The sequence below is a fragment of the Delphinapterus leucas genome, chromosome 3 (genome assembly GCF_059928025.1).
Source record: "Delphinapterus leucas isolate spDelLeu-1000000601 "Yukka" chromosome 3, BTC_Dleu_Yukka2, whole genome shotgun sequence".
NCBI classification, from domain to species: domain Eukaryota; kingdom Metazoa; phylum Chordata; class Mammalia; order Artiodactyla; family Monodontidae; genus Delphinapterus; species Delphinapterus leucas.
In genome coordinates this window covers 127,881,913-127,902,066 of record NC_143131.1, presented here as the reverse complement: position 1 = coordinate 127,902,066, position 20,154 = coordinate 127,881,913, and the positions used below count along the sequence as shown (strand labels likewise).

The 20,154-nt window shown below is 52.8% G+C and overlaps 1 protein-coding gene and 1 long non-coding RNA gene across 10 annotated transcripts in view; one reads left to right on the top strand and one right to left on the bottom strand.

The window, feature by feature from the left end:
- The window catches only part of NDST1 (N-deacetylase and N-sulfotransferase 1), a 69,253-nt gene extending 60,671 nt beyond the window's left edge, over window positions 1-8,582 (bottom strand). For 3 of the 8 annotated variants that reach the window (XM_089909555.1, XM_089909562.1, XM_089909563.1), the window contains exon 1: window positions 7,976-8,129. The gene's annotated coding sequence lies outside the window, so the exon portion shown is untranslated. The other 5 variants (XM_089909559.1, XM_089909557.1, XM_089909556.1 and 2 more) reach the window with 5 other exon arrangements.
- LOC149749695 (uncharacterized) lies at window positions 8,224-19,827 on the top strand. 2 transcript variants are annotated; one of them, XR_016392819.1, is made up of 4 exons: window positions 8,224-14,356; window positions 15,312-15,346; window positions 16,064-17,123; window positions 18,149-19,827. It is a non-coding gene; the product is annotated as an uncharacterized LOC149749695 (long non-coding RNA). The 2 variants fall into 2 exon arrangements; XR_016392818.1 differs by having other exon boundaries at window positions 16,064-19,827.
- Window positions 19,828-20,154: the final 327 nt, after the last annotated feature.

Sequence of the window (20,154 nt, the reverse complement as noted above, 5' to 3'; positions counted from 1 at the left end):
GTCAGGAAAGCCCTTGGGCTCCTGGACCGTACCCTGGAGACACTGAGGCAGAAGAGAAGTGCAGGGTGGACACTGGGCACTGATCTTGACACCCCACCTCTCCTGCGAGAACCAGAGAAGACCCTGGTTTTTTCTCTCCGATTCTATCTCTTGCCCTAGCTGTGGGACCTTGAAGTCAGCACTGTGCCTCTTTGTGCCTCAAATGGTCCATCCATAAGAGGAGAATGACAGTGTCTGCAGTGGAGGCCCCAACTTGGAGGCTTGAGCCCTAACCATCCCAACACAATCCCATCACCCCCCCCCACAGTAAAGCCCAATTTACTCATTTGATAGAATATATATTTCTGCAGATTTATAAAGCCTGCTACCCGAACACTCCGCGACAACCCTCCACCGCCCTTCTTCCAATGAGATCATGTTTCCAAGCACCCCTAAAGGATTCCTGGATTCTACCTCCTTATCCCTGTGTGCCCTCAGTATTTTCATCTATAAAATGGGGCCAATAATGATGTTGACCTCATAAGATTACTCTGGGGATTACTCCAGATAAGATTACATGGAAGTGCTTATCCAGCACGGACAAGCTCTCCACAAATTGAGCAGCAATTATATGATCACCATTATTAAATTACTGAGATGCTTAAAACCACTGGGCTGGTGACAGCTAAGGCCCCTTGGCCCTCTTGGACCACATCTGGTCACTGTAATCACACATGCATGCACATACCCCCAGCACACACCCTTCTCTGAGGCAGGACCCACTCTCTGACCCCAGCCCTGGCCCCAGCCCTAGAACACAGCCAGCTTGTTCCCGGCACCCATCCTTGCCACCCACAAAGCCTCCCACCTTCGAGTCCCCCGATCCCACCTTCTTTAAGTGGCCCCAGCACTGTCTCCTGTAACCATGTTGGGGTTCTGTTCAACAGAACCCCATCACTGTGGTACAAGATTGTTTCCTGGGCAGGAGAAGCTGTTATAAGACGGTGGCTCTTTGAAGACAGGGTAGAGAGAAACTGGGCTTTCCTTTGGGCCCCCGACCTTTGCTGGTGTCTGAATACATTAAGAGCCCAAAGAAAGAAGCATCAATTTTTTTTTTTTATATATTACCTAACCAAGTGTTTGTGGATGTTTAGCATGCACTGGAATCACCTGAAGAACTTCAACAGCTTGTTGGGTCCCCCTCACCCCCGCCACCCCTCTCAGTTTCTGATTTAGTAGGTCTGGGGTGGGGCTAGATAATCTGCATTTCTAATAAGTTCCCAGGTAATGCCGACGTTACTAATCCAGAGACCAACCTTGAGAACCACTGACTTAACCTGCAGGTGAATCAGGGAGCGCTTCTGTGAACAGGTGATGCTAACAGTCCTGTAAACGCACAAGCAGGAGCTGCCAGGTGTGAGGAGAGGAGGGAGGGGACCTGGGCAGAGGGTGCAGCCTGAGTGAAGGCCCTGCAATGATGACACTCATTTCTCCTCACCTGGCCTCTGCCTGGGCACGCAGCCTAAACCAGCAGTGGCTGAGCAATAACCACAGCAAACCTCCACCGACCGACAGCCCGGACCTGCCCGGACAGGCCGGTCCTTGGTCAGCCCGCAGGTGAGGAGAATCCAAGCTACGCCTCGCGGACCAGACCACGGCTCCCCACCACTGCTCAACCACGTGAGCACCAGGATTCTGCCCCACACCTCCAGACACAATCCCTTCCATCCTGGCCAGCTCTGTTTCCTCGTTCCCAGTGCCTCACACGACAAGTCAGTTTCATCCGACCAGAGCAGACCCTCGAAATCACCAGACCCCGATGGCAGTCCCCCGAGTCTGAACCTCTCCAGGCCGAGCCGTCCACCTTGCCGGGACTTAGTCACCGTATCTGCTAAAAGGGGGTGGTAACACTGCCCGTCTCCCTACTGCTGTTGGGAGGATTAAAATAAGCTTCTTAGTCATTAACTACATCATCAACTACAACAATGACCGTAACTAGCATGGACTGGGCTTGTAGTTAAGCACCTTCCCTGCATTTTCTTTCTAAATGCTGTGAGATGGGGACAGTTATTATCCCCCTTGTACAGACGAAGAAACTAAAAACAGCTTGCCCAAGGTCCCATAAGTATGAAGTGGCCCATCAGAGATTTGAACCCAGATCATCCAGCTCCAGAGCCTAGTTCCCAGCCTCTCCTCTATCTGTGTCCTAGTCACCCACCTTGAGTGAGATCTAGCCCAGGTCACCTCTCCCTGCCACCGTCCTCTCCGCCTTCCTGGGGCCCAGGGAGGCTGAGCAGGAGGCCTCTGGAGGCTGCAGCCTCCACAGTGTCCACAGTCTAGGGTATGGGTCCCCGGTCTCGAGGGCAGTCACAAGGCCTGCCAGCCAGGCCAACTTAACTGGCACAAGTTTTAGATACCACTCAACGTGGCCACCAGGGAGGAGGCTGGCACTACAGAACTTGAGCACCTTAACCTTGATGAAAGAAGAGAAGAGGAAAAACAGGTGTAACCGAGAGAGGAAATCCTGCCAGGCTTCCAGGATAAGACGGGCAGGTCCCACACCTTAGGCAAATTGCCCTTTCTCTCCAGGCCTCAGTTTCCTCATCCATACAAGCCTCAAGTCATTAGACAGAAAGTTTAGAAACTCAGACCCCAGAGATTCTTCCCTCTATCTCTAAAAGGATAGATCATCCCCTAGGTATAAACAGTAATTATGATAACCATTGTTAGCTTTGAAAAGCTCCCACTTACTGGGTTCTTACAATGGGTCAGGCACTGATCTGCTCAATCTCCCCAGCAAAACAGGACTGTTACTATCCTCATTTTGCAGCTGAGGAAAACGATGCCCAGAGAGATTTAGGTACTTTGATCAGGATCCCACAGTTAACGGTGGCAGAGGTGGGATGTGAAGCCAGGACTTCTGACTCCGCTCTGCAATGCTGCCCACACCCAGTGGGGCAGGAATGGGCTGCCCACAGCCACTGCCTCCAGAGCACAGAGCCTGGAGGAGATGAGACGTGTCCTGAAGGAACCGGAATTCAAGACCAGGTGTGTGAAGGGCCCTGTAGAGGCCGAGATAACAGACTGTGCACATGGAAAGCAGGAAGCAGGCAGCGCGAGCTCTGCGGAATTAGGAAGAGGTCACACTGGAGCTGGGCTGGGGGGGATTTTGGGGTGGGTGAGGGGAAGTGACTGGGGGGCAGCACCCTCACTGTGAGCAGAGATGTGGAGGCAGGAAGGGATAGGGCGCACACAGGGAGGGAAAAGTGGCAGGTTCTCTTTGAGGGTTGAGGGGCACTGGGAGGTGAGGCACTGTGGTCACATAGCAGGCCACCTCCCACGCCTTGGCCTCAAATAAATAAATGCTCATTTGCAATGCACATTTTAAAATTAGACTAATCCAATCTGTATCAACAAATAAAACAGGTAGGAATAAAAAGGGCCAGGAGGCAACTTGACACAAACCCTCCATCAAGATAAGAGCTTCAGGGCTTCCCTGGTGGCGCAGTGGTTGAGAGTCCGCCTGCCGATGTAGGGGACACGGGTTCGTGCCCCGGTCCGGGAGGATCCCGCGTGCCGCGGGGCGGCTGTGCCCGTGGGCCATGGCCGCTGAGCCTGTGCGTCCGGAGCCTGTGCTCCGCAAGGGGAGAGGCCGCAGCAGTGAGAGGCCCACGTACCGCAAAAAAAAAAAAAAAAAGTTAAGAGCTTCAGGCCCCTCTGTAACTCCTTGGGTGACAGACTAGCTTTAGCCCTGAGGCCACACAGTCCAAGACATCCACATCCAGCCCTTCCTCTAAGTTCCCAACCTCCAAGCTGAAGCTGATGGACAGAGCTTTGTGCCAGCCCCACACGCAGGAGAAAGCACCTTGGCTTGTGACCCCTCAGGCCGGGAGGACCGGCTTTACCCTCTAATGAGGGGAAGGAGGGGGACAGCCCTGCCCCCCAGCCCACGCACCCCACCCCTCCCACTCCTCACTTTCAAATCCATCAGCCCTTTCCTCCAGCCCCTACTGATTCAGCCTGACCCGTGATTCAGCCTTGTTTCCTCACATTTGAGGAACGAGAGACTGAACCCATTTCACAGACTGAGAAACGAAAGCAGAAGGTTCCAGTCCTCTGTGAAACCACAGTCCCTGGCAACCCAGACTTTGGTGGCTGATCCAGAAATTCTGAGGGGCCCCTCAAAGGTCAGCTGGGCTGAGTGTTTTCCATGGGGCAAGGGCTCTCCCAGGCAGAGCGCTGCAGGGGAACTTCTAGAAGGGGCAGCTGTGAAAAGCTATGAGAAAAACGGAGTACAAGTGGGCCGAGCACCACCCTAAGATTCTCGGGCGAAAAGGGAACTGAGAGAGGTCACCCAGGCATGACCCTCCGGTACATGCCTCCGGCACCCTCTCCAACTCTCTGGCCTCTTTGCATATACTGTCAGCAATGGGGACCTTGCTGCCTCCCCAGGCACTTAATTCCCGTTAGCTTCATTGTCACCCTTGGTGCTGTCTCTGCCCTTGAGAGCCACACAGGACAAGACTATGCCCTCTGCCAGTAGACAGCCCTGCAGGGAATTGAAAGCAGTGACACTGCCACTTAAGGGTCCTTCCCCAAACCCCAGACCACCTGTGATGACCCTATCCCTAAGATACCTACAAAGTCCTGCAGCCTCCCTCTCCTTCCCTCTCAGTCCCATGGCCTGAGTCAGACCTTTGGTCAACTTTCTGCCAGACCACAATTAGCATCATCTCTGAGCTGGTCTCAACCCTGCCAGTCTTGGCACCACCTTTGGCCAAATGACCCTTGAGAGGAGCAGCACAACAGGGCAGAAACTCTTCAAGCCTGGGTTCAAACACAGTTCTGTAAGTGACTCGACCCCTCGGAGTCTCCACTTCCTCATCTGAAAATGGGGTGGGGCTGGGGGTGGCCAGCTGCAGCTACTTTGCAGGGGTATTGTGAGATCTCAATGGAGCGTCTGTAAGGAGCCTGGCACAAGACACAGTAACAGGCATCGACTCAACGAGCTGCTTACAACCCTCTGTCCTCTCCACCAGCCAGAGCCTGAAATCCAAACCCCCGAGGAGGACACTGCAAGCTCCCCACGACCCCATCTTGCCTCCCACAGCCCCCTTTCCCACTGCCTGCACCCTCACAAACACTTCCTCCCCCAGGAAGCCCTGTCGACATAAACTACCAGAAGAGCTTTTCCCCTCCACTGACCTTCCAAAGCCCGTCTATCACTGATCACATCCTGCCTCTTCGCCATCACTTGATCCTCACCTTCCCTCCCCTGTCAGATTAGCGGCCTCTCCAGCCAGAAAGCAGGAGCATCTTCACCTCATTTCATTTCCCAGTCACCCCCGTCCACAGACATTTTCCATACATATTTAACAAATTACCCTAACGTTCCATTTCAAGTAAAGAATGTCCAAGTCCTCCAAACAGTCCAGATATTTCAAGCCATACCCCAAACCAAATTCCAAGCCAGCAGAAGTCTGCCCAGTCTCTAGGGACTCGCAGGCCTGGCTTTGACACCAAAGTGCAGAAGACAGGTCAAGCAGGCCCAAAGCCCAGGGCAGAGAAAGCTCTGGGCTGCTAAGACCAGAGTCCATTTCTAAGTGTCTCACGTGCAGGTCTCTCAGTTGGCCCCTAGGTCAACCCCCAGCCTATGATTTCATATTCTTAACCACATTCTCAACTTGCGATTGTAAAACTGTTCTTTGTATACCCCTTGTGATAGGAGACTCACTATCCATCTTTTCATTCTTGCTGGCTCCTCCTCCCTTCACCTGTTGATTCTCTTGCTCTGATCTCAAGGAGAGTCTGACCACACGCCTAGGGTCATCCCCATCCCTCAGGAATCTTTTCAGCCCCTCCACTCAATCCCCCACATTTCTGGGCCCCCTTAAAGTCTAGCTAAGTAGTGGAATTTCCACTCTTGTTCCTACCAGCTGGCAGTGAACTGTCAGCCCAGGAGGACCCCCTATTCTCAGGGGCCAGGAAAAGCCTACGGACACTGCAAATTCCAGAAGCAGTGCTGGCACAGCCCTCAGAGAAGTTAGAATGGTAATGCACAAACTTTCCTCTCCCCAGGACTTTTTTTCGCTATCTGCTCCCACTCCATTGTTTTAAGATGTCATTCACTAACTAGCAATTTGTTTTCCATTTTTTTAGAAATTACTCAAGGCCCCCGCTCAGAGCCTGACCCACAGTCATGGGATGGTACCCCCACAAAAAGGCTAGGCCAGCACAGGGCACTAAGGTGAGTGAAAGTCTGGGCCACCCCACATTCACTCCTGGGCTATTTACATGCAAAATGCATGCCCTAGGCTCAGAAACCCATACACGCATGCATTTTCCATAAGGATTCTGCAATTGAGACATGTGCTCAAAGTCCACCCTTCATTACCGTCCTCAAGGACCCTTGGGGCTGGGGCATTACTTCTGCAATGAGGACCCTGCTGATGGGTCACACAAGAGGACACCTGCAATATAAATCCCATCACCCCAAGGGCGCCACTCCTGGCCCTACCTCTGCCCCCTGCTGATCTGAAAGTGACCTGGTCTGGATGGAGTGGAAAGGCTCTTTGGTCCCCTGGGTGCTGGGGAGAGGCCTGTTGACAAAGCCACCAGCTGTCCCCAGCCAGAGCCAGGGAGCACTCCTCCCTGCACCACCCGTACTATGAAAGCGTTCCTACCACGGACCCAGCCAGCAACAGAACTTGGACCCTTAACGGAGCTCCAGGCCCGGGCTCCAGCTGCCCACAATAACAAGAGCCAGGGCACAAGACCTCAGCCCACACCAGTACCAGACAGAAGGAGCATCACCTGAGGGTAAGGGTAAAGGGAAGAGCGGCCTGTGTCCTCATGATTTCAATGGAAAATGAGCTCGGTCACAGCAGGATCTTATAAAGCCTTGTAGTTGAGACTCAGGCTGGGGGAGGGGAGTCAAATCCAAGTTCCACCACATCACAGCTGTGCGACCTTTATGATTCTGTGCCTCTGCCCCGCTGTAAAATGCTGCTAATAGTAACATGGGAGAATTAAATGAGATAATGTATCTAAAGCAATTAGCCCAGGGCCTGACATATAGTACACATGCAACAAATACTTGTTGAATATAAACATGCCACCGTTTACTAAGGTACCACAGGTTCTCATTTCATCCTTATTCTGGCAGATTCTATACTTTGCCCATTTTACAGGTGAGGAAACTGAGGCTAGGGGAAGGTAAGGAACCAGCACAAGGCTACAGAGCTGGGAAGTGACAGACATCCAGGTCTGTCTGAACCTCAAACCAGGGACAGTAATGCCGCAAGCCATTCCAAACGCTCTGGGGCAGGTGGTGGGGGTGGGGGTGGGGGTGGGGGCGGTTTTACAGCACCCGGGTGTGATGGTGGGATTCTGTATCCCCTGGGCCTGGCATGGCTCCTAGCTGACCCGCGTGCTTAAATCTGGGAAAGAGCCAATTTCCCAGTCTGTCCCAGAGACCACGCGTCCACTTACGCCCCCTCCTACCCCGTCCCAGGGTGTTAAAGGGCAGCGTTCAAAGCGGGGGTATAGTTGCTCCCAAGAACCTGAGGGAGAAGGGGAGTTAGAGACCAGGCCGATCACAGCCCACAGAAAACCGGTCCGGCTGCCTTACCCTTTCCGAAGCGGGGACCTAGCCTCTAACCCCGTCCCTCGCCAGACAAAAGTTTCCCCTGTTCGGGAGTAGAGGAGGGGGAGGGGGCATTCCTCGTGAGTGACATTATCCGTGACCTACAGCTGCCGCGCTGCCCTCACCGGCACCCCGGCCTGCCCCCGGCCCCCGCCCGCTCCCCCACCCCTTTGTCCTCCCACCCGGGTGCGCGGGGCCCGGCAGACTCTACGAGCCCGCCCGGCGCCCGCCCGCACCAAACTTGCGCCGGCGGCCGCTTGGGCCCCGCGCGGCCTGCACGCCCAGCTCGGCTCGGGCCCCGCAGGCTCGGCGACAGGGGACTGGCCCCCCCCGGCCCTCCCAGCCTCTTACCTGCCACGGCTGGGGCGCCACCCGGGGCAGGGGGCGCTCCCGGCGAGCTGCCGGACGCCTGGGTCCCCTGGGCCGTGTGTGCGCTGCCAGGCAGTGGCCCGGGCCGCGCTTAACCCCTTCGCGTCCGCCTCCCGCAGCTCCCACCCACGCTCCACGCCGCAGCCGCCGCTGCCGCCGCCCGCCCCGCCTCCCGCCCGCTCTCCTCCCCCTCCCCCTCCCGCTCGGTGCCCAGCCCCCAGTCCCGGTCTCCGGCACCGCGCTGAGGCAGCGCGCAGCCTCCCCCCCTCATCCCGCGGTGGGAGGTGGGGGTCTCCCTTTAGACTGCAAGTTGGGGCGCGCCGCCTCGCTCACCGCGGGCCCGCGGAGCACAGAGGGGCGAACCCGCGCGCCAAGGGGCCCCCAGCCTGTCTCCCCTTACCCACTCCGTCCCCGGCGCCTACCTCCCCGAATGTCGGCGGAGGGAGCGGGGTTCGATCCCGTGATGGAGCGTGGGTGCCCGCCGGAGATCTGCTCCACAGGCCCGAGCGGCCGGCTGGCGTGCGGCGCGCACCCCGGGGCGGGGGCCGGGGCGGGACCGGGCGCCGCTATCGGAGCTGGATTTCTCGGCTTCCACCCGGATTCTCCCTCGGCTCTCCCGGCCGATTCGGTGCTGCTCGGCGACCACGTGACGCAGGCTGCCTTTGACCCCAGTCTCAGAGCGGGTAGGGGGTGGGGGCCGGAGGGGGTGTCAGATGCGGGACCCACGAGGGCCCGAGGCGGCTGCCGGGAGTCCGGGAGGCGGTGACCCTGGGGAAACAAAGCCCGGGGGAAGCCAACAAGTTATCCGGGGGTCAAAGAGGGAACAGCACTGGGGGTCGGAGAGGCTGCAGAGAGACCGAGAGAGACAAAGACCCGCGTCCGCCGTGCCTCCGAGGGTCCTGGGAGCGCCCTGGCTGGCCCGAGGGGGCCTCCTGGCTCTACCAACACTGGGCCGATGACAACCCTCCAGGGCCTCCTCAGACGGCTCCCCAACAGCCAGGTCTCTGCTGGAGTGACCCCTTCTGGGCAGTCCTTCCCAGCCCCACCTACCTCTTTGCCCTTACTCTCGAAAACCCCTTTATTTACTTTTTCGTGATTATCTGGTTCACTTACTGGTTGCATTGTTTACTAGAATGTCATCTCCCCCAACAAGTTGTTCCCAGCTGAATTCCCAGCGCCTGGCACATAACAGGCAAATGAAGAGGTGGATGACGTTGTGCAAATCTCTTCTCCCACTGCGCCTCAGTTTCGCACCCCCAGTGCAACCATCTCAAGGACCCTGCAAATTAGGCAAGATTACTCTGGTCATCGTCATTACGCAGATGAGAATAGCGAGGCCCAGAAACACAAAATGATTTCTGGGAGTCTCTGAAGTGGCTGAGAGCCCCAGCCTGCACTCAGATCTGACTGTTCCAGGTGGGGTTTTTTACCATCCATGAGCCTGCCTGTAATGAGGGACTGGGTCATTAGTTGATTGGTTGATTAGTGAGCCATAAGGAGCTTGCTAATGATGTAGATCACCAGGCCACCCTAGAGATCCTGACTCTGTGGGCCTGGGGTGAGACTAGCAAATTTGGAAAACAATGGATTGGTGGTTTCCTAAGGACCTTCAGAGGCTCGAGATTACCTAATTGTAGGAGCAAAGCTTAAAAAAAAATATGAGCAACCAAAGCAGAGCCAAGAGAGGTAGAAAAGCCAAGCTTGACATACGAAAATAGGACAGAATCATCCCAATTCCCCTAAAGCGTAACCTCCTGTGCTGGGGGGGAGCGGGGGAAGGGGTTTCAGCCAGCCCACTCATGTCTCGGAGGAGGAAAGACGCTGAGGCCTGAGCAAGGTTGGTGCTGGGGAATGGGACCAGGCTCTGGACTCCCAGTCATGCCCATGTGACAGCTTTGCATGGAGTGTAGTCAGTAGGACTAAGCCTAAGGGTGGTGATCACAGGCCCAAACTGATGTTCAAAGATAGGCTTGTGACTTCCTAGTGCATACTCCAGCCATGCCACCAATTTAGCCAGGGAAAGCAACATCCACTAGCAAATTCTCTTTTATAATCTATGTTCCTGTGGTCAATGATCTAAAGTTCTTGAATACTGTCTGGGTCTTGGGCAGGTTAAACAAGCCCCTAGAATCTTATTTACATCCACATGAGGTCCTGTAGCATCTTCCCTGTGCCAGGCACTGTGTTCTTGGTAACAGGGTTGAAAGAGACATGGGTCTGCACTCTTAAGAAGTGCCGGGGTGTGTTTGGAGGTGATCTGCATGTCCCTCCCTGTGTCCGGAGGCTGGCTGAGCTGAGGGCCTGCTGGGGAGGCCCAGGGCAAGTGCTATGGCCTACAATAATAGGGGAGCAGAACAAGGGAACTTTGGGGGGAGGCAGCCTCTGAGCAGTATCTGGAGGGACCGGAGGGGATCAGGGCGGGGATATGGACATTCCTGGTACAAGGAACAACCTGTTACAGGCCACATGGAAAGCGTTCAGGAAAAGCTGAGTGTTGCATGGAGGGGGGTGGGGGGAAGGGAAGAGGAAGCAGGAAGGAAAGAATGAGCAAGAAAACTGGAGAGGTGGGTTAGGAGCAGTTTATGGGTGACCTTCTCTAAGGGGCCCAAAGGAAAGGACATTATCCTGAGGGCCAGGTGGAGTGAGAAGGCTATAAGTAGGTGAAGGAGGTAATAAGAGCGATGCTATGGGAGGGTAGAGAGGAATGGAGGCCAGTCAGGTCACGGAGCTATTCTCCTGCCCAAGCTGAGCGAGAGCCAGCATCTCACCAATGGAGTTGCAGGTCCCGAGCATTGGCAGGGGAGGGGGGACAGCTGTGAGCTGGGGTGACTCCCCATCACCGACAGCTCTTCCTACTCTTTTCAAATCTTCAGTTACCGTTCACCAAGTTGGGCCCAAGGCCCTCCAGCTCACTGTTACCCAGAAAGCCTGCAAAAAGGCAAGGCCCAGGCTCCACCCTGGGCGTTGGCCTCCATGGGTCTAGGTGAAGCTGAGGACTCGCATTTCTAACCATACCCTGGGAGATTCTGAGGAAGACTGTCGAGGTGCCCTGCTCCTCCACCCCCTCAGGACCCACCCACACCTCCCAGAGCTTTGGGGACCTTCTTTGTGCTGGTAACTTCCCCTGCCCACACCCCCTCCTCAGTCCAGTGTCCTCCCCACTGGCCACTTGACATGCTCCTTGGCTGCCCCAAGGTCCCCTTTATCCAACTCTGTAAACCAAAGGCTGAACTTCCAAACCTGCATCCACCCAAACCTGCTTCTCTCCCTCCTCCTATGTGTCCAGTTCACATGTCCAGTCCAGAAATCTGTCACCAGCCACTGTCCCCACATCCCATCCATGAGTCAGGGCCACTGGTTCCGCCTCCAGTTTTCTGCTCTAACCCAACCCCATCCCTTCCTCTTCATCACTACCACCCTAGTCCAATCCAACATCTTGTCTCCTTCTCGGCCCGTGTTAACAGCCCCTTCACTGCTCTCCCTCCCCCCCACTTTGCTTCCTCTAATGCAACCTAATCATGCCCATTTCTTACTTAAAGCCACCAATGCCTTCCCATTGCTCTCAGGATAAATTCCCCACCTTGTTGTCCAGCCTTACCTCTTGTCCTAAGTGGTATGCCTGGCCTTCCCCTTTACCTGACTAATTCCTTGTTCAGAGTGTGGACTACCTGGGTTTGAATGCTGGCTCTGCCACTTACAAGCTGTGTGACCGTGGGCCAGTTTTTTTTTTTTTAAGTAAATTTATTTATCTTTTTTTTTTTGGCTCGTTGGGTCTTCGTTGCTGCAGGCAGGCTTTCTCTAGTTGTGGCGAGTGGGGGCTACTCTTTGTTGCGGTGCGTGGGCCTCTCATTGCGGTGGCTTCCCTTGTTGTGGAGCACGGGCTCTAGGTGTGCAGGCTTCATTAGTTGTGGCACGGGGGCTCAGTAGTCGTGGCTTGCAGGCTCTAGAGCGCAGGCTCAATAGTTGTGGCGCATGGGCTTAGTTGCTCCACGGCATGTGGGATCTTCCTGGACCAGGGCTCGAACCCATGTCCCCTGCATTAGCAGGTGGATTCTTAACCACTTTGCCACCTGGGAAGTCCCTGTGGGCCAGTTTTTCAAACTTTCTGTGTTCATCTCTAAAATGGGATAATAGTCTGTACTTCCTAGGACAATTGTGAGAATTAAATGAGTTAAACATGTAAAGCCCTCAGAGTGGTGTCTGTCACAGGATAAGCACTATTAAAATGTTAGCTAAATGGTTAATTTTTATTTTTGGGGTATCAGGTTAAATTTCATTTCCTCCTGGGGCTTTTCCTCTGTCCCTAACCCAGACCACTTCCTGGTCTACATGTCACAATCCCTCTTCATCATCCTTGTAGTTACTTGTCGGCTGCCTCTCTCTAGAGTGTAAGCTGTGTGTGAGCAGGACCACATTTGTCTCAGACACAGCTGAGCTCTGGAACCCCACACATAGCTATAGGCACAGGGCAGGCAACCAGCACATATTTGCTAACTAAACAGATAAAATGAAAGTCAACAGATTCATCACAAAACAAAGAACACTGCCTCCCTACAACATGCCCATCCATGGTACTTCATTCATTTAGTTATTTGACATTGATTAGTACCTCTCCTATAGTCTTCCTCACACCATCCTGGTGGGGGAGGAAAAGTAGAGGGACATAGAGATGAACATGACAGATGTGGCCCCTGTCCGCAAGGAATGTATGGTCTACTGCAGAGACAAACATGTAAATGCACCAGAAGATATGACGCAATGTAACCATGTTGTTATACTGGCCTGAAACAATTCTGCTTCCCAGGAGGTCTTTGGAACAGGAAAGTGAAAAGTAAATGAAAACAGACACTGTTGCCTACTTTAGCCCCTACCCCCAGGTCCTAGCAGGGTTGTCTACAACAGAGCAGGAAGGGTAGGTCCTGTCCCAAGGGCATTAAGATCACCCCCTCTTTCCCTGCCTGGAGACCTCCTATTCAGCCTTCAAGGCCCCACTTAAGCAGCACCTCCTCTGGGAAGTCTTCCGGTTCCTGCCAGGGCTCTCTATGGGACTTCGTCACGGCTCTAGTGATTTTCTGGGACTATGCTGGGATTTGTCACAGAGAATCCAAATTTCATGTCATTTTCTTCTTAAAAAAGTAAAAGGTGATTCAATGAATGTGTAACTACATGTGATTTCATGGTTTGGACTTCAGTGGAGGCAGAAAATAGCCTCTGTCAGACCATGTGACCTGATTTGTGGTTTGGAGAACATGGTCACCGTAATTACAGCACTGACCACATGGTGTAACAGTTTCCTCTCTCCTCTCTCCTCTCTCTCTCTCTCTCTCTCTCTCTCTCTCACACACACACACACACACACACACACACACACACACAGTTCTTTCAAGGACAGGGACTATTTGCTTCCTGGCAGACCTTGATATCTGTTAAGCAAATGAAGGAGAAAAATCTGTGAAATGGGCAGGTTATCCATGCTTCAGATGGACAATGGGTATAAACTGTTCTGAAAAGCAACCAAAGACTGTCTGAGGTGGGGGATGGGAGTAATTAACAGCAATTAATTGCTTACTCTGGTGCATGCTACCTGCTTCCCGCCATTTGTTATTGAGCAGCCCAGAGAGTTGTAGCTCAGAGAGGTGAAGCAACTTTCCCAAGGTCACCCAGACAGGCGTGGCAGAGAAGGTTTCGAATCCAGCCCCACCTAACTCGAAGGTTAAGTTCTTAGCACTATTACTGCACCACCCAGTGCCCGGGGGCAGTGAGCCTCCAAACTGTGCAGGACCACCTGGGTTCTGTGCCCTAGTCCCCCGCTTCCACAGGGTTCGCCCACCCTTCCCTGTTGCGCCCCCACTTTCATCTACGCTGCTGCTGTCTGAAGAGCACTTGCAGCTGGTTTCCAAAGCAGTCCCGTCTCTGGGGCCAGGTTTCCTGTTTCAGGCAGAACCCACCCAAGGATGTGTGTCCTGCCTTCCCCAGCCCTATTCCTCACTCCCAGGAGCTGCCTGGGCCAAGGACTCAGCTAGCACAATCCCTTGCACGTGCAGCACTCTTCCTGTGTTTTCGAAAGCATTTCCCAATTCTGTAAACCAATTCCCGGGGACTCCACAGCAGTCCTGAGGGTTTTTCACAGTGGAGGCTTTTCCACCCCCAAAGGTGAGAAAATGGAGGTTTGGCCAAACCGTGGGAGATCCCCTCAGCTGATCAGAGAGCCGAGCTGCAGCTAAACACCATTTTAGACCACCGCCGCCTTCTTCCAAGTCCCTGGAAGGTTCAACTTGACCAAGAGAACGGAGATGAAGGGTGAAAGATCTTCGGAATCCTCACACAGAGAAGATAATAGCTTCTGCAAACAAATTTAAATCGGTTAATTTCCCTTTTTACTGTGTTGATTGTGATGCACTAATTACAACCTGGCGAAAGAAAAATACAAGCGTGTGTGGTCTCTAAATGACGCTACCACAATAGGCTCAAAGTCCTCTGAGGGCAAGGCAGGGTCCAGGGCTCAGTTCCAGCCTGCTCATCTGGGAGCAGAACCCTCCTCATGTGAGGGCAGAAGCTAAGGGCGGTGGCGGAACTGTTCCTTCCCAAAAACTCTCCAGAGGGGCTCAGCACTGGCCTTGCCCTCACCCCCAGGCCATTTCTCATCCACTCCTCCACTATCTGGCCTCCTCATTCTTCAGTTCTCTTCACTTGACCACCAGGAGCTAACTCCTTTTTTAAAAAATTGAAGTAAAGTTGATTTACAATATTGTGTTAGTTTCAGGTGTATAGCAAAGTGATTCCGTTATATATTATTTTTCAGATTATATTCCATTGTAGGTTATTATGAGAATAATATTGAATATGGTTCCCTGAGCTATACAGTAAATTCTTGTTGCTTATGTATTTTATGTATAGTAGTGTGTATGTGTTAATCCTATACTCCTAAATTTATCCTTCCCCCACCTTCTCCTTTGGTAACCATAAATTTGTTTTCTATGTCTGTGAGTCTGTTTCTGTTTTGTATACAGATTCATTTGTATTATATTTTTAGATTCCACATATAAGTGATATCATATGGTATTTGTCTTTCTCTTTCTGACTTACTTCACTTAGTATGATAATCTCTAGGTCCATCCATGTTGCTGCAAATGGCATTATTTCATTCTCTTTTATGGCTGAGTAATATTCCATTGTGCATATATACCACATCTTCTTTATCCAGTCATCTGTTGATGGACACTTAGGTTGCTTCCATGTCTTGGCTATTGTAAATAGTGCTGCTATGAACATTGGTGTGCATGTATCTTTTTTAATTTAGAGTTTTCATTTTTTCCAGATATATACCCAGGAGTGAGATTGCTGGATTATATGGTAACTTTTTTTTTAGTTTTTTAAGGAACCTCTATACTGTTTTCCATAGTGGCTTCACCAATTTACATTCCCATCAACAGTGCAAGAGTGTTCCCTTTTCTCCACACCCTCTCCAGCATTTATTATTTGTAGACTTTTTGCTGATGGCCATTCTGACTGGTGTGAGGTGATCCCTCACTGTGGCTTTGATTTGCATTTCTCTAATAATTAGTATAATTAGTGATGATGAGCATCTTTTCATGTGCCTGTCGACCATCTGTATGTCATCTTTGGAGAAATGCCTATTTAGGTCTTCTGCCCATTTTTAAATTGGATTGTTTGTTTTTTTGATATTGAGCTGTATGAGCTTGGAGCTAAATCCTTTTAACATGACTCAGATCAAAAGATTACATTCATCAAAGGCAGGGGGGACATTTCTCCTCAAGATTCCCATCAATTATTCCAGTTAATTCTCACCACTCCCATGGGGTAGGGGGTGGGCACCACAACCCCCACTTTCTAGTTAAAGAAAGTGTGGCTCAGGGTCCCAGCACCTCTGGCAAGTGAAGCAGGGAGGCTGGGCCAGGCCACCTGGTCTGGAGGTTGCTGTCCAGTTCTCCTGGGTCCCTGCACTCCTTACACATACCCAGCCTCCCTCATTCGTTTGCATTCTCCTCCTGGGCTACCTTGTCATCTTCGTTTATGATTCCTGAACTAATCCAAACTGCCTTTTTACAGATATGGAGACACTGGGGCCCAGAGAGGAACAGGGGTCTGCCCCCATCACCAGTGACGCAGCCGAGCTACGACGACCCTTCCGCATTGCCCAGCTGTGTGTGCATCAGAAGCTGAGACGAAGGGGGCACCAGTAAGGCAAGGACTCCCGGGGTCAAGTCTAGACATCATTCCTGGGCCCTTGGAGATGTGCCAGCGTATGGGGGGGAGGGCAGTGTTGACCCCAGTGGGAAGTTGGCTCTGGAACTGGCATGGTGGCCAGACTCTTGTCTGGGGCTATCTGCTCCAACAGGCATGGAAATTCTTATCATTCCAAGGCCTCCTCTTCACACAGACCTGTCTGGGCTGGGTCTGTCCTGAGATGGAGCTGGGGTTGTGGGAGGGGGCAGGAGGGAAATGGCAGGGATACCGCCCCCCATTCACACACAACATGGTCACACTCATTCACTCATCCGTTGCACACACCACTCACCCCACCCACCTCCCTTTCCCCCAACCTGCCCTCCTTCCAGTGCTTAAGAGCTCTGGAGCCAGACTATTCTGTGTGGAAATCCAAGGTCAGCCTTCACTTACTGTCACTTAACGTGGCTTCAATTGTTTATTTGTAGAATGGGGATAATAGTACTTACATCGTAGGGTTATTGAGAAGATTAAAGGAAATATTAGGAAGCCACTTAGCACCATGCCTGGCATAGCTATAGTTGTTACTGTTGTTTTATCCAGCACTCCCCTATAGCTCACTGGGGTTCCCCCTCTATTGTACATACACACCCCTCCCCAGAGGCCAACTCCCAGGCTGCCCTCAGCCAGCTGAGCCCACCCTCACAGCCCTACCGCCTGCCCTCTTACCCCTCTAGTCCAGGCAGCCTGGGACCCTCAAGGCCTGGGTACTGGCCACGTGTGCCCAGCATCCCTTCTGCCCAGAATGCCCTCCTCTCCACCTCTTCACAACTCTAACTACCCTCTCCTTTCCTTCAAGTCCCAGCTCCAGTCCCACTTCCTCTAGGACGCCTTCCCTGACTGACCTCTGATCTTCCTCCTCTGAATTGCTGAGGTGCTCTGAGTGAGTCATTGCCACTTAGTACTGCCTTGGAATTCCTGACTCTGTCAGTAAGAAAGCCTCTTCCTTCTTCCTCCCCACAATCTCTTAAAATTGAAAACAGCATTCTACAGGCAGATTTGAAGCACCCTAAATCAACCTGCTGATTCCTGTGTCACCCCACATCCTAGCACCTGGAGTCACCCATCACACATCTTCCTAGAGCTAGGAACAGGGTGGGGCTCAGAGACCACGCAGTGCAGGCCAGTTACCCAGACAGACAAACAGAATACTCTACAAACTGGGAGAGGCTGGAAGGATCCTCACTCTGTCACTGGGGTCCGTCCCAGGAACAGTTCTGCTGAGGAATGGGGAAGCAGAGAGGGCCATCTGGAGCAGAGGCTCCCTGAAGCTCACCTGTAGGAACAGGTGTCGAGGTAGACCCTGCAGCCTGTAGAACAGTGGCCTGGGGGGAGAGGAGGGAGGGGCAGGACTCAGACTCCACACCTTTCATGGGGAGAAGGATGCAGACCTGTTCTGGGAGGCCCTGGAAGATGCTCTGGGAACCAACCATGAGGGTGGAAGAAGCTGCAGGAAGCAGATCCCACCCGACACCCAGAAACTCTAACCATTCCAAAAGCCCAGCAGCCATGGTGGCAGTGAGTTCTCCACTGGGAAGGTGGGGGGAAGGGGTAGGCAGAGGCTGGTCAGTGCTGGTCAGGGTGGGCTACAGGACCCCTGCACTGGGTGGGAGAAGGATCAGGATTCTTCTCAGATTCTTTTAGGCTCTGAGAGTTAGTGTCTAAGACTCAAAGTCAGCTAGCAATATAAAGATCTGGAAATCTGGTTCTAAAATTCTATTTAAAATTCTGAAATGAAATACATGAAATTAAAAATTTTCCAGTAGCCATGTTTTAAAAGCAAAAAAAAAAAAGGTTTTAGTAATACATTGTATTTAACCCAATATATTTAAAATATTATCATTTTGACACGTAATTAACATAAAGAAATTATTAATGAGATGTTTAAAACTCTTTCTTTTATACCAGGTCTTCAAAATCCACTGTCCACTTTGTATTTTACACTGTCCGCTATGTAATTAATATAAAGAAATTATTAATGAGATGTTTAAAATTCTTTCTTTTGTACCAAGTCTTCAAAATCCACTGTCCACTGTGTATTTTACATGTACGGCTCATCCCATTCAGAGTAGTCACATATCAAGGGCTCAATAACCACATGTGGCTAGTGGCTACAGTGTTGGATGGCACAGTTTGGAAACCTAAAATCTATGACTCACTTGTCTGAAATTCTGGGATGCTGTGCCTCTGAGATTCTAGAATTCTGCAGTGTACTCATGTTCTATAATGCTACAACTGTGATTCCACCAGATTAAAATGTTGCCCCAAGTCTGCGTATGGAGAAGGCTTCTCCCCACATGTCTTTTGTGTGGAAAGAAATCTAGGCCCCTTCAAAGCCCCTGGGTCGGGGGAGAGGGGAGCAAGGAACACTCCCCTCAGCTGCCTCCACCATCTGGCTCAGCCGGTGTTAGAGGGGTGGGCATGCCCGTGTGACCAGGGCACTGGCCTCTCCACGTGGAGCTGCCTCTCCCACCATCCCTCCCGCTCGTCATTTCTCCATCCATGCACACAAGCCTGGCAGTGGGACTCCTGCCTTTGAGTCCTCCTGGGGAGGGGGCGTGACCCGGACCCCCAGCCTTGGTTTCTGTCCACTCTGGAGAGCATCTGGGGGGGCTGCTGGAGCAGATGGAGCTGGGGAGTGTGGTTCAAATCCCAGATGGAAGCCCCTGAGGATGGAACTGGTCTCCATCTGCTCGAGCCTAGGGCCCAGAGACCCACCCATTGCACCTCAGAAGGTTCAGAGAGGTCCTGTGATATAGCCTGAACAATGCAGATAGGGAAAGTGAGGCCCAAAAGCAGAAGGGATTTCCCCCCCAGGCATAAGTCGAGTGTTGTGATCTGCCAGAAGGATGCCTCCTGCTTAGCCACGGGCCTCCTCTTCCTACTCTCAAACTCCCGGTTCCATCTCTGCCTGTGGGGAAAGTCAAGACGCAAACCTGGAATGGCAGGGTGTTAGCGAGGCTGCTGGAAGGCCCCACAGGGGTTGTATCCAGGCGGGTGACTTCTTGGCTTCAGGATGCTTGTGCAAGGCCCGGAGTGTCCTGCTTCCAACCAGGCTCTTCCCAGGCTCCCGCTGCAGCAGGCCCATAGGCCCTACAAAGGGTCCCGAGTATGGGCACTGGGGCACAGGCAGGAGTCTGGGTGAGGCAGAAGCTGGAGCTGGGTGGGGAGGGTCTCGGTTGACATCAATCAGCGTCTGCATCCGCTGGTATCCAGTTCTGTCCTCTATTTCAAAGTCCTTTCACAGCCACAGTCCCATTTATCCTCATGAGAGCCCAAGAGGAAAGGTGGGAGGGAGGATGTGCCATCAGCCAGCCCATCAACTCCCAGCACGAAGGCCATGCAGAGGGCCTGGTGCTGGAGCTTTGTTACTGTCCCACATTTCACAGGTGGGGAAACTGAGGCCCAGAGTGGGGCTATGACCTGTCTCGGACTATAGAGCCAGAGGGAGGCTGGGTCTAGGCCCCTGGGGAATCATTGGCTCAGCACCCATTCAGGGAGTACACCCACCCCACCCCCGCCCCCCCATCCCGCTCCACTCCCAGGCACCCAGACGCTCTGCAGCTGAGGAGACAAAGATCAGCAGTTACCCGTAGCCATATTTTCCAGGCTGGGCTGCTTCCAGGCTGGGTTTCCCCTCGGAGGAAAGCCCCAAGGTTGTTCTGCGTGGTCAGGAGAACCAGAGAGGAAATGACAAAAATCCTGCTACAAAGGGCCGCAGAAAACAGTCCGACCTTTGGCCTCTAGGGATCTGGCTCTGCCAACGTGGAGGCGCGGAGGTGGGGGGTAGGGGCGTGCCGCAGGAAGGTAGCCCTGGAATCCTGATTTGGAAAGGCATCAGCTTTGGAGTGAGGTGGACCTGGGTTGAGTCCCAGCACTGCTACGTAGTAGCTCTGTGATCTCGTGTCTGTGAC